The 13,118-nt window shown below is 44.3% G+C and overlaps 1 protein-coding gene across 6 annotated transcripts in view; it reads right to left on the bottom strand.

Moving 5' to 3' along the window:
- The window catches only part of OSBPL3 (oxysterol binding protein like 3), a 205,294-nt gene extending 192,414 nt beyond the window's left edge, over positions 1–12,880 (bottom strand). For all 6 annotated transcript variants that reach the window (XM_022584900.3, XM_022584892.3, XM_089917599.1 and 3 more), the window contains exon 1: positions 12,561–12,880. The gene's annotated coding sequence lies outside the window, so the exon portion shown is untranslated. The remainder of the gene's footprint in view (positions 1–12,560) is intronic.
- Between the last annotated feature and the right edge of the window lie 238 nt (positions 12,881–13,118).

The following is a 13,118-nucleotide window of genomic DNA, read 5'->3' as shown; positions in this document are numbered from 1 at the left end:
CAGAGTCCAACAGCACATTGAAAGGATCATACACCATGATCAAGTGGGGTTTATCCCAGGAATGCAAGGATTCTTCAATATACGCAAATCAATGTGATACACCATATTAACAAACTAAAGGAGAAAAACCATATGATCATCTCAATAGATGCAGAGAAAGCTTTCAACAAAATTCAACACTCATTTATGATAAAAACCCTCCATAAAGTAGGCATAGAGGGAACTTACCTCAACATAATAAAGGCCATATATGACAAACCCACAGCCAGCATCGTCCTCAATGGTGAAAAACTGAAAGCATTTCCACTAAGATCAGGAACAAGACAAGGTTGCCCACTCTCACCACTGTTATTCAACATAGCTTTGGAAGTTTTAGCCACAGCAGTCAGAGAAGAAGAAGAAATTAAAGGAATCCAAATCAGAAAAGAAGAAGTAAAGCTGTCACTGTTTGCAGATGACATGATACTATACATACAGAATCCTAAAGATGCTACCAGAAAACTACTAGAGCTACTCAATGAATTTGGTAAAGTAGCAAGATACAAAATTAGCACAGAAATCTCTTGCATTCCTATATGGTAATGATGAAAAATCTGAAAGTGAAATTAAGAAAACACTCCCATTTACCACTGCAACAAAAAGAATAATATATCTAGGAATAAACCTACCTAAGGAGACAAAAGACATGTATGCAGAAAATTATAAGACACTGATGAAAGAAATTAAAGATGATACAAATAGATGGAGAGATATACCATGTTCTTGGATGGGAAGAATCAACATTGTGAAAATGAGTATACTACCCAAAGCAATCTACAGATTTAATCCAATCCCTATCAAACTACCACTGGCATTTTTCACAGAACTAGAACAAAAAATTTCACAATTTGTATGGAAACACAAAAGACCCTGAATAGCCAAAGCAATCTTGAGAAAGAAAAACGGAGCTGGAGGAATCAGGCTCCCTGACTTCAGAGTATACTACAAAGCTACAGTAATGAAGATAGTATAGTACTGGCACAAAAACAGAAATTTAGATCAGTGGAACAGCATAGAGAGCCCAGAGATAAACCCATGCACATATGGTCACCTTATCTTTGATAAAGGAAGCAAGAATATACAATGGAGAAAAGACAGCCTCTTCAATAAGTGGTGCTGGGAAAACTGGACAGCTACATGTAAAAGTGTGAAATTAGAATACTCCCTAACACTATACACAAATATAAACTCAAAATGGATTAAAGACCTAAATGTAAGGCCAGAAACTATCAAACTCTTAGAGGAAAACATAGGCAGGACACTTTGTGACATAAATCACAGCAAGGTCCTTTTTGACCCACCTCCAAGAGAAATGGAAATAAAAACAAAAATAAACAAATGGGACCTAATGAAACTTCAAAGCTTTTGCACAGCAAAGGAAACCATAAACAAGACAAAAAGACAACCCTCAGAATGGGAGAAATATTTGCAAATGAAGCAACTGACAAGGGGTTAATCTCCAAAATTTACAAGCAGCTCATGCAGCTCAATATCAAAAAAACAAACAACCCAATTCAAAAATGGGCAGAAGACCTAAATAGACATTTCTCCAAAGAAGATATACAGATTGCCAACAAACACATGAAAGAATGCTCAACATCGTTAATCATTAGAGAAATGCAAATCAAAACTACAATGAGATATCACCTCACACCAGTCAGAATGGCCATCATCAAAAAACCTACAAACAGGGCTCCCCTGGTGGCGCAGTGGTTGAGAGTCCACCTGCCGATGCAGGGGACACGGGTTTGTGCCCCGTTCCGGGAAGATTCCACATGCCGTGGAGCGGCTAGGCCCGTGAGCCATGGCCACTGAACCTGCGCGTCTGGAGCCTGTGCTCCGCAACATGAGAGGCCACAACAGTGAGAGGCCCACGTACCGCAAAAAAAAAAAAAAAAACTAAACTAAAAATAGAACTACCATACGACCCAGCAATCCCACTAATGGGCATATACCCTGAGGAAACCGTAATTCAAAGAGAGTCATGTACCACAATGTTCATTGCAGCTCTATTTACAATAGCCAGGACATGGAAGCAACCTAAGTGTCCATGGACAGATGAATGGATAAAGAAGATGTGGCACATATATACAATGGAATATTACTCAGCCATAAAAAGAAACAAAATTGAGTTATTTGTATTGAGTTGGATGGACCTAGAGTCTGTCATACTGAGTGAAGTGTGAAAAACAAATACCGTATGCTAACACATATATACGGAATCTAAAAAAAAAAAAATGGTCATGGACAACCTATGGGCAAGACGGGAATAAAGACGCAGACCTACTAGAGAATGGACTTGAGGACACGGGGAGGGAGAAGGGTAAGCTGGGACAAAGTTAGAGACTGGTAGTGTATATATGGACATATATACACCACCAAATGTAAAATAGATAGCTAGTGGGAAGCAGTCGCATAGCACAGGGAGATCAGCTCGGTGCTTTGTGACCAGCTAGAAGGGTGGGATTGGAAGGGTGGGAGGGAGGGAGACACAAGAGGCAAGAGATATGGGGATATATGTATATGTATAACTGATTCACTTTGTTATAAAGCAGAAACTGACACACCATTGTAAAGCAATTATATTCCAATAAAAAATGTTAAGGAAAAAAAAATGCTACACCTTGGCTCATCCTGCATTCTCTACCTGGAGTATCCTTTCACCTAGCTCTCCATTCCCTTCCTTCATCTCAATCCTACACGTCCTTCAAGCTTGGCTCAGATGCCCCCTTCTCTGCAGAAGAGTCTCCCATGGCCTCTCTGTGCTCCCACCATACCTCAGCATCTTGTTTACAGCAAGTGTTACACCCCTCCTTGTCTCTCACATTGTGTGTTTATAACTGTCCTTCCCAGCTGGAGGGAATGTTCCTTGAGAGCAAGGGCTGTAGCTAATCCATTATTATTATACATAATAAATAGTATTTAATAAAGTGAAAATGCCTTAGCCTAGTGGTTCTTAAACTTTAGTGAGCATCGGAATCACCCGAAGGGCTTGTAAAAACAGATAGCTGGGCCCTCCCCTCAGTTTTTGATTCAGTAGTTCTGCGGTGGGGCCCGAGAATTTGCGTTTCTAACATGTTCCCAGGTGATGCTGATCAGCAACTTGTGGAACCACACTTTGAAAACCACTGCCTCAGACTACACCTCAAACCTCAAACTGCAAGCCTTTGAAAACGTGAACACAGTCACATGTCCAAAAATCTCCTGCAGGAGGAAATCCTCTGGAGCTGGGTGTCCTTTACATACGTGTAGATCTCATCTTGTCCAAACAGTTCAGCCTAAGAAGGCAGTGATCAGCTCAAGGCCAGAGGCAGAAGCACTTCCGGGGCTGGATTCATCCTCTGATTCTCTGACTCCCACTTCTGTGCTCTCCACCACACAGAGGGGCCCTCTGGTCAGTGACCTGACTGCACCACAGCTCTGCCACCCAGCCCCTCTGTGACTGTGGGTAGACTACATAAGCCCCGCTAGGCTTGTGATAGTCTGGGGTTCTTTGAGTGGAAGCAAGAGAAAATATTCCGGCAACTGAAACAAACAAAAAAATGTACTGGGAAAATATTAGTTTCAGGAAGTAAGGAGGGGCTGGAGGGGAAAGCACAGGCACAGCTTCATGGGACCTGGAGCCAGACTATAACAATGCCGTGCGGACAAGAATGGTTGGGTCAGGACACACCCTTGGCAGCAGAATCTCCATGACCCTCGGCAATGGACCCAGATTCCAGCCAGAGGCATCTGACTGGTCTGGCTCCCAGGGCCACCCACAGCCGAGGAGAATGGGGCTCCTCGTTCTAGACCCTAAGGCAAGAAGTGATCCCTCAAATGGAAATCAGGAAGGGTAAATGGATGCTGGACAACCAAAGAGCAAGTAATTGCTCCCCAGCCTCTGTTCGGTCATTGGTAAACTGTTATGCTGACAGCCACCACATACATTATTGGAAGATCTAATGAGATGGTATAAGTACAGCACTAAACCTGGCACAGAGTAAGTGCTCCACAGTTACCTGCTGCCATTGCTATTATTACTGTTCTTCGCAATTACCATCACCCCCTTTAAAGTCAGGATGGTTCCCCATTCCCTGAAGACCCCAACAAGCTCCAAAGGACACTTCAGTTAATTCTATAGAAATCTGCTTGAAGCAACTCTGAACCCATAAGAAAAACCCAAGTGGGTCTTCCCTGCATTCTTTGAGGTCAAGTACCCCTCGTCCACTTCATCTCAGATGCTAGACAACAGAACTACACTCGAATTGGAGCCAGCAAGTTATTTTAAGCCACTTCCATGGCCATGCTGGAGAACAGGTTGTTAGATCTCATTCGGTTTCAGTTACAAAGCTGGTAAGAACTCAACTTTGGATTCAGTTCCCAGTAGCAAATAAACACACCTGTGTGTATCATCACAGCAATTCAAAACCTAGGGAGAGGAATTAAACCCCTCCTCCTACTCAGTTCCACCTGGCCTCCGGCAATCGGCAGAAAGACACAGAAAGGGCAGGACTTCACTCCTGTCATCCCCTTCTGAGGATTCCCTTTCCTCCTCCTCCTCCTTCAGACCATCAGCAGCCTGAATCATGACCTACAGAAAAATGGAATTTTTCTCTCCAGGGTCCCAGTTAAAATCCAGACTCATTCCCTTGGAGCTACAGATCCTCGCTGTAATTAACAAATTCTCTGTGACTGTTTACTATCTCCTTGAAGGGAGGTTCCACATCTGTCTCAGTCATCACCATATCCCCTGTACCCAGTCTGGTGTCTGGCACACAGTGCGTGCTCAACAAACACGCATTCAGTGTATGGACAAAGATCATACTGCATGCTTTCCTTCTAGAGAGGCATTTACTTCAAGTTTAATCATGTTTGTGAGATTAATAAAATATATTATTTAGCTTCTGCTTCTAAACATTTCAGATCACTGCCCACCACAAATGATTCGGAGAGGGATATTTGTTTCATAAGACTTAAAGTATAAATTTCTTGTATTACAGCATTTGATATCAAGATAGAAAACAAGTAAGGGAATTTTTCACAGTACTATCTTTTAATACACAAGTGGAGAAATGTTATATTGAGAAGTGTTTGACCCACACAACATTAAAAACAAACAGATTTTAATATTTTAACCATAGACAGTAAACAAAAGAGTAATCTTGATTGTATACTGGCAGTCACAGATCCTCTGATGATCTCTTTTTGGGGTCCTCTCTGCAGTTGAATTCTGTTCTGCTTTATATTCAAGCTACTTTTCAATTCAGGTCCACTGTCTCACGATCTCAGAAATCACAGATGAGGAAGAATATCCTCTGGGGTTGTCCATCTAGCTTTACACCCCCTCAGAGAGCTGGGTTTATTACCTCGGCTATTCTTTTGTGAGTAAATACAGACACCTAGACAGCGACAGAATGCTCATCTAAAGAAATTTTATATGAAAGCAATTTGTTTCTCAGCTTTAAACCCACACATTATCATTATTATTTAAGAATCATTTTCCACTCATATTCCAGGGCTCTTGGGGTGTCTAGGAACAATCATATTCTGGCTCCCAAACAAACAGATTTAAGCAGAGTGATTATAAAGCAAGTCCAGCGAAAATTCAATTTCAGGGTATAAACAGTGTGACTAAGAACAATAAAATTACCAATGCACTTTCCATATTTTTTCTAAGATGAAGGAAATATTTCATCAACTCCAAAACAAAAGAATCAGACAAATAACTAAAGGAGCACTTCTTCTACTCCTTCATGTTGCTATTCCATTGATGATAAAAGAATTTTTAAATTTTCACATAGATGAAGTAAGCCCAGGAATGACATTGGAAGGCTACAGTCTGCCTGCTATAAGCTTCTACAAAGAATCATCTTGGAACAAATTAATATTTTTCAATCTTTTCATATAAGAGGACTTCTTTGTGAAAAATATTTTGCTCCAGACTTTAAGAAATTCAGATATCTTTCATTTTTAACTTACTATGAAAAAGTTCAAACATATACAAAACTGTACAGCAGCACCGTCCAAGAGAAATGTAATATGAAGCATATAAGCAATTTTAAGTCGCCAATTAGAGTAAAAGAAAACAGGTGAAATTAGTTTTAATTATGTATTATAATAATCCAAAATGTTACCATTTCAGCATGTAAGCAAACAATAAAAAATTATTGAGATAATTTTACATCCTTTTTCGAACGAACTCTTGGAAACTCAGTGTGTATTTCGTACCTACAGTACAGCTCACCAAGAATTAGCCACACCTCAAGTGCGCCACCGCCACATGTAGCCAATGGCTGCCCCAGGGGCCAGCAGAGATGGGGAAAAGCATTAAAAAGCCCGTGAACTCACCACTCCGCTTCAGTCAACTCACACACAGCCTGGCTTCCTCTGTTCTCCCTCTCCACCCCCAGGATATTTTAAAGCAAATCCTAAAAATAGTACCATTTCATCCATGTTCAAATTTCCTTGATTGTCTCCTAATACTTTTTTTAACAGTGGATTTGTTCAAATCGGGATCTAATCAATCAACTATGAGGATCTCTTTTTAATGGCAATGTTTTCTGATGACAGCTGCATAACAGGAGCTATACTTTTAGTAAAATGCTTTATTCATTCAGATGTTTATTACACATCTGTCTTGTGCCAGGTACTGATCTAGCCCCAAGACACAGCAGTGAGCGAGACTCAAAGGAACTTCCGGTTTAACTCCTGCCTGCACAGTCGGATTGTTTGGGGAAGGTTTAAAAAAAAAAATTCCAGTTCCATCTGGCAAATGGATAAATAAAGCGTGGTCTATACAAACAACAGGTTGTTATTAGGCAATAAAAAGGAATGAAGCACTGATTCATGCTACAACAGGGGTGAACCCAACTATAACATGCTAAGTGAAAGAAGCCAGACACAAAAGCATGATTCCATTTTCTTGAAATGTCCAGAATAGGCAAATACATACACACTTAAAGTAGACCAGTGGTTGCAAGGTGAGTAGGGAAACTGCTAACAGGTGTAGATTTCTTTTGGCAGTAATAAAATGTTCTAAAATTAATTACAACATGACAGTTGCACAACTGTGAATATACTAAAGACCATTAAATTGTATACTTTAAATGGGTGAATTGTATGAAATGTGAGTTATAACTCAATAAAGCTTTTATAAAAAAAATAAGTAACTGGATAAAGTATGTTACAGTCACACAATGGAATACTATCCAGCTGTAACACAGAATGAGAAAATGTCTTTAAAAAAAATTCCATGGGCTTCCCTGGTGACGCAGTGGTTGAGAGTCCGCCTGCCGATACAGGAAACACGGGTTCTTGCCCAGGTCTGGGAAGATCCCACATGCCGCGGAGCGGCTGGGCCCGTGAGCCATGGCCGCTGAGCCTGCGCGTCCGGAGCCTGTGCTCCGCAATGGGAGAGGCCACAACAGTGAGAGGCCCGCATACAGAAAAAAAAAAAAAAAAAAAAAAAAATTCCAGGGACCAGCCCTCTTCACCCCATGCCACTTGATTCAGAAACTTTGCGAGTTGGGCCTAGGTACGGAAAAGCTTTTTAGACTCCTAAGTGATTCTAATGTAAGCCAAATGAGAGTCAGTTGTTCCATGGAAGATTCAGTCAAGTGACCAGCAGTTACACAACGGTACGATAACTGCTCCCTCCAAAATAGATAGGCACAGAGTGCCATGCATGTTTTCCAACTTCAACTTGGAGGCAGCAGAGGAAGTCTTCCTATAAGTGACATTCAGGCTGAAATGTGATGGATGAGTGGGAACCAGCCAGGTGAACATGGGCGAGAAGGAAGACATTGTAAAGAGGACATAACTTCATGCGGAAACCGGGAGGCCAGAATACATTATTCATGGCCCTGGCGATATAGGTGGGGAGCTGAATTTAGTTCAGTGTGACTAGAACACACAGAGCGAAGTGATGAGCTATGAGCCAGAGGTGATTCATAGAAGATCTAGTAAGTCAGGTTTAAAAATGAGAAATATTCATTGATCAATAAAACATTGATGAAAATTTAGTTTAGATTCCATAACAGTTTTAATATACTTTTAATAACAACTTTACCATATATATGAAAAAATAGTGTATATAAGATGCAAGATATTTACCCTACAGACAATGCTTGTTTATTTTTATGGGTTTGAGATCTCCTTACAATATCTGCAAGGTGAAAACAACCAGAATAAGTGCTTTTCGTGGATTTAAATAATTAGGATTTCTATTGCTTCATCATAAATTGATGAAGGTATTACAGTGTTGTGGATCAAAAAGTAGGAAACAAAATGCCACATTCCAATTACTTTTTTCACAAAATATTCCAACAGCATATAACCACATACAGTTGTTTCTACTCTCTTTTTAATTGTGCACCTACTATGGATAGCACACGAGGCTTAGCGATGTGGGGATACAAACAGAAGGAATAGATACTAGTCCTGCCTTCAAGGCATCTACAATGTAGTAAGGGAGCTAATACATTTGAATAAATAACTAGGCCAGGAGGCACTGGGGTGGAGGAATGTGTGCGGTGGGTATGAAAGAAAGTGCTGAAGAGTGTGTGTGTTTTAATGCTATGAGAGGCTGAGTTCAGAGAGATGATTCTGGCAGAACTGGTTTATGAGTTCAGCCTTGAAAGACCTGGGGTTTCCCAGGTAGAGGCAATGAAAGAGCTTTCTAGGCAACAGCAGTGTAAGAGCAAAGGCAAAATGCCCTGTTGCTGAATACAGTTCAGGCTGGGGAACAATGGGTGAAGGCAGACACTGAGCCCAGGCTGCCGGATCCCGACTTTAGGCTAAGGAGTCTACCTTAAATGGGGAGAGAAAGGACCAGGGGTTTGAGTCTCAACTCCACCTTGTATTAGTTGTAAAGTAGTTGCAAACTTAACTTCTCCTCGTCTCATCCAGAGATTGGGGGTATAATAACAGTGCCTGCTTTGCTGTTGCTCTAAGGATTAAACACAATTTTAAATCCACGTAAGGTACTCATGACCGTACCTGGCACAAGAAGGTCAACAGCTACTGCTGCTGTTATTAATATTATAATTATTATTAACTATATAAGCCACTCAAGAAGTTTTAGCAATATAATGACAGGATCTAGAGAATTTACCTGACTGTGATATGAAGGCAGGGCTGAGGGAGACAATGTAAGCTATGTTAGGACAGAGTAGAGAAGTCCCTAAGACTCTGAGCTAAGATGCTGCAGGGGCAACTGGAAGGCATGGATGTGAAAGACAAGAGGGAGGAGAGATACGAGCTGGGGTAAGTATAAACATGGTCTAAACAGTAGTGACTGGGAAGTTAAGAAGGACATTTCCAGAGAAGGCGGATAAAAGCTGACGAATAAGATATAGACAGGAGGGACTTCCCTGGTGGTGCAGTGGTTAAGAATCCACCTGCCAATGCAGGGGACACAGGTTCGAGCCCTGGTCTGAGAAGACCCCACATGCCACAGAGCAACTAAGCCCATGTGCCACAACTACTGAGCCTGAGCTCTAGAGCCCATGAGCCACAACTACTGAGCCCGCGTGCCTAGAGCCCGTGCTCCACAACAAGAGAAGCCATGACAGTGAGAAGCCCACACACCGAAATGAAGAGTAGCCCCTGCTCGCCGCAACCAGAGAAAGCCCACGCGCAGCAACGAAGACCAGAGCCAAAAATAAATTAATTAATTAATTAATTAATTTTAAAAAAAGATGTAGACAGGAAAGGAATTCACAGGCAACTATAAACTTCACAGGCAACTTCTCAGTTTTGAAGCCTCCTTCAACTTAACAGCCTCCATGTTCCTCAGTGCCCTAGAGTTCCATCATTTCTGTGGGCGTCTGGGTTGAAGGATTCTCCAACCCTCCCTGGAGTACTCTTTTTCTTTTTATAAATTTATTTATTTACTTATATTTATTTTTGGCTGCACTGGGTCTTCGTTGCTGCACGGGGCTTTCTCTAGTTGTGGTGAGCGGGGGCTACTCTTCATTGCAGTGGCTTCTCTTGTTGCGGAGCATGGGCTCTAGGCACACGGGCTTCAGTAGCTGTGGCATGTAGGCTCAGTAGCTGTGGCATGTGGGCTCAGTAGTTGTGGCTTGCAGGCTCTAGAGCACGGGCTCAGTAGTTGTGGCTCACAGGATCTAGAGCGCAGGCTCAGTAGTCGTGGCACACAGGCTTAGTTGCTCCACGGCATGTGGGATCTTCCCAAACCAGGGCTCGAACCCATGTCCCTTGCATTGGCAGGCGGATTCTTAACCACTGCATCACCAAGGAAGTCCTGGAGAACTCTTGAAATGGAATTAACAATTAAGAAAATATAGTACGGCCAAGAGGCACAGTATAAATGAAACCGTGGATTATCCAGGTCATCATGCAAGGAAAAACATTATACTACCCCTAAAACTGGAATGAAGTAGAAGAAAAAAGGGATCTCTAATTTCTTCCCATCCTCTATTTTGCCATTAGCTCTTCAGGTGGTAACCATGACATACTTAGCTAACTTCTTACTCTCAGTTTTACTACAAGAGAACAAAGAGTCGAAATGTAGTTATTTTGCCAAAAGGTTGCTGCAGAAGCTTCTGGAACTAGTAGTGGTTTCTAACTCTCCATTCTACATATGGGAACAGAGGTACTAGCTGGTCTTCCAGTACTTTCCTTAAGAGACAGAAAGCATTACTGTGTTCAGAGTTCATTTACCACAGTGGGTAAAACCCATCAGATTTCTCTTTAGATTTAGGTGAAAGTAAATTTAAATCCAGGTGAAAGGAGAATTTCCTTTCCTCCTACATTAAATGTGCCTCATCTACCAGGCCCACAAACCATAAACTCATCCACAAACATCAATGGCAGTAAGAGTCTCAACAATTCAGAAAATAGTACAACTAGACTCTTATTGGCAGTGGAAAGTTTATAGCTCAGCCTCAGGTGGTTTTAATATGCTGTAACATTGAACTCTATCATAATGAGTTAACATCTAATTAAATAGTGGGAGGAGAAATTTCAGTCTAGTGGAAGGAGCTAAAGATTTACACTCAGAAAGACTATTAGTAAAAATCTAACTCAGCAATCTACTACTGACCCTGGGCAGATTCCCAAACCTAGGCTGCAGTTTCTTCATCTATAAAATGGAGATAACCTCACAGCACTGCCATCAAGATTGCGAAGATGAAAGAATACAGCTTATGGCAGCCTGGTAGTATCTGGTTTACAGCATAATTATTAGCTATTATTGAAACTAAATCTCAGTAATGATAAAATCTTTTGGTTAAGCAATAGCTTGTGTTATAAATAAAGCTAAATGTCTACTGGCTGTAATGGTGGAAACCACATTTTAGTTTCTTGGAAGCAGCCCAGCACAACAGAGAGAAAATGAGCTGGAATTCTAGTTCTGCCAGGATAATCTTGGGAAAACTGGTTAACCTGCTGGAGCCTCAATTTCCCATCTAGTTAGAAATACCTAGCAAATAAGACTATATACCAAACAGGGTGGTGTGCTAGTATGTTGGTGGAGGGGATGGTCATTTAGCTTGGGTGCGTTTCAGCCCAGGCCTGCCTAGTTGGTCTCCTTGGGCCAGAAGGGGGGCCTCACCTTGAATGATGCTTGGAGGTAGAGTGTGGGTGATCAAAAGTTAGACCTACACCTTTACCTGTCTATGGATGGATCTGTTTTGCAGCTGCAGCTTAAAACATTTCTAGATGCCCTCATCCCAGTACTCAAACTCTGAGGGTCAGGGCAACATTGTTGGGGGGGGGGCGTTGGTCAGATGCACCTCAGCACAATCCCCAGACACATCGAAAGCGACAACTTCACAGCTCCCCTCATCTTAGAGTCCTGACTATAGAAGAGACTGATAATTCGTGAGACGGAGGAGGGAGAGTACAAATGTGCGTAAGGTGGCTGGCAAGTTGCATTACCGAAAGTGGGAGGCGCGCCCTAACCTAAGAAGTATCTGGACGATTTAGAACAATGCCCATTAGTGACTCCAGAAGCTGCAAACGCTTCCCAGGCTGCTGGGAAGCCCGAAGGGACAAGTGCCCTCAGTCCGCAGCCTGGGTGCCGGAGAGTGGAGCAGGCCGGGTGGAGCAGGAGGCGGGCGAGCCCGGAGCCTGCAAGGCCAGCGCCTCCCAGGTGCCCCCGGCGCGCCCCAGCCCGCGGATGTGGTGAAGTCTCGCGCTCGGCCCAATCAAGCTGGTTTCCTGTGCCTCCCGCCGCGGCGCCGCGCCTCCCGGCTGCCCAGGACAACGCTCGGAGCCGCATCCTCCGGCGCCCCGACCCAGGCTCGGCGCCTTCTCGCCGTCAATCCCGGCCAAACCGTGCCTCTCAGGAGAGCACTCCAGGGCGGGCAGCACTCGGGCCCTAACTCCCGGGAGGCCGGCACCGAGGGCGACTTGGGGCTGCCCCCACTGACCGGTTGTTCCTCGGCGACAGGAGGCAGACTCCAGACTTGCTGAGACCGGCGGCACCCCCCATACCGCAGCCCTTCCGAGCCCGCGCCACGGCCCGGGGCCCCACCACACCCCAGCGCCATCCTGGCGGGCATCCCGACTCTTACCTGCACGCTCTGCCGCCGCGGACGCCGCCTAGCTCCGGGGGTCGTCCACACACGCGGGAGGAGGCAAACCCGGCTTCTTCGGCCCCCCAGCAACGCACAGCTGATAGTTCCCTCACCAGCCGCAGGAGACAGGGGTGGGGAGGGCTACTCGCCTACGGCCGCTCGGGCCAGAACCTGCGCCGCGCACTGGCCGCCTGGCTCTCGGCTCCCCTTGTTCCGCCCGGCTCGCGTGCGCTGCTATCGCTCACCCAGTTCCCAGTACTTTGCCCAGAACTTCTCCGCGCGCGCCGCCAGGCGATTAGCTGGAGTGGGGAGCTAGGGGCGTGAGCGAGGAGGAGGAGCCAGAGCCCGCTCTGGGGCGGGGCCACGCGGGGAGGGCGGGAGGGACGGCAGAGTGACCCACACTCCCACCAACCAGGAGTCGTCTCCGGGGAAGGAGGTGGGGCCATGCACCTGGAAAAAGCACCGATTCCATGACGCAGTCAGGGGAGGTGGGAAGTCGGGTTCCCGACGGGTGCGAGGGGTGGAGGGAGGTGAGAGTTGCCTCTGGGCGGGGGT

This window comes from Delphinapterus leucas, chromosome 9 (assembly GCF_059928025.1).
Source record: "Delphinapterus leucas isolate spDelLeu-1000000601 "Yukka" chromosome 9, BTC_Dleu_Yukka2, whole genome shotgun sequence".
NCBI classification, from domain to species: domain Eukaryota; kingdom Metazoa; phylum Chordata; class Mammalia; order Artiodactyla; family Monodontidae; genus Delphinapterus; species Delphinapterus leucas.
The sequence above is the reverse complement of the archived record's forward strand: the minus strand, read 5'-3'. Positions and strand labels throughout refer to the sequence as shown.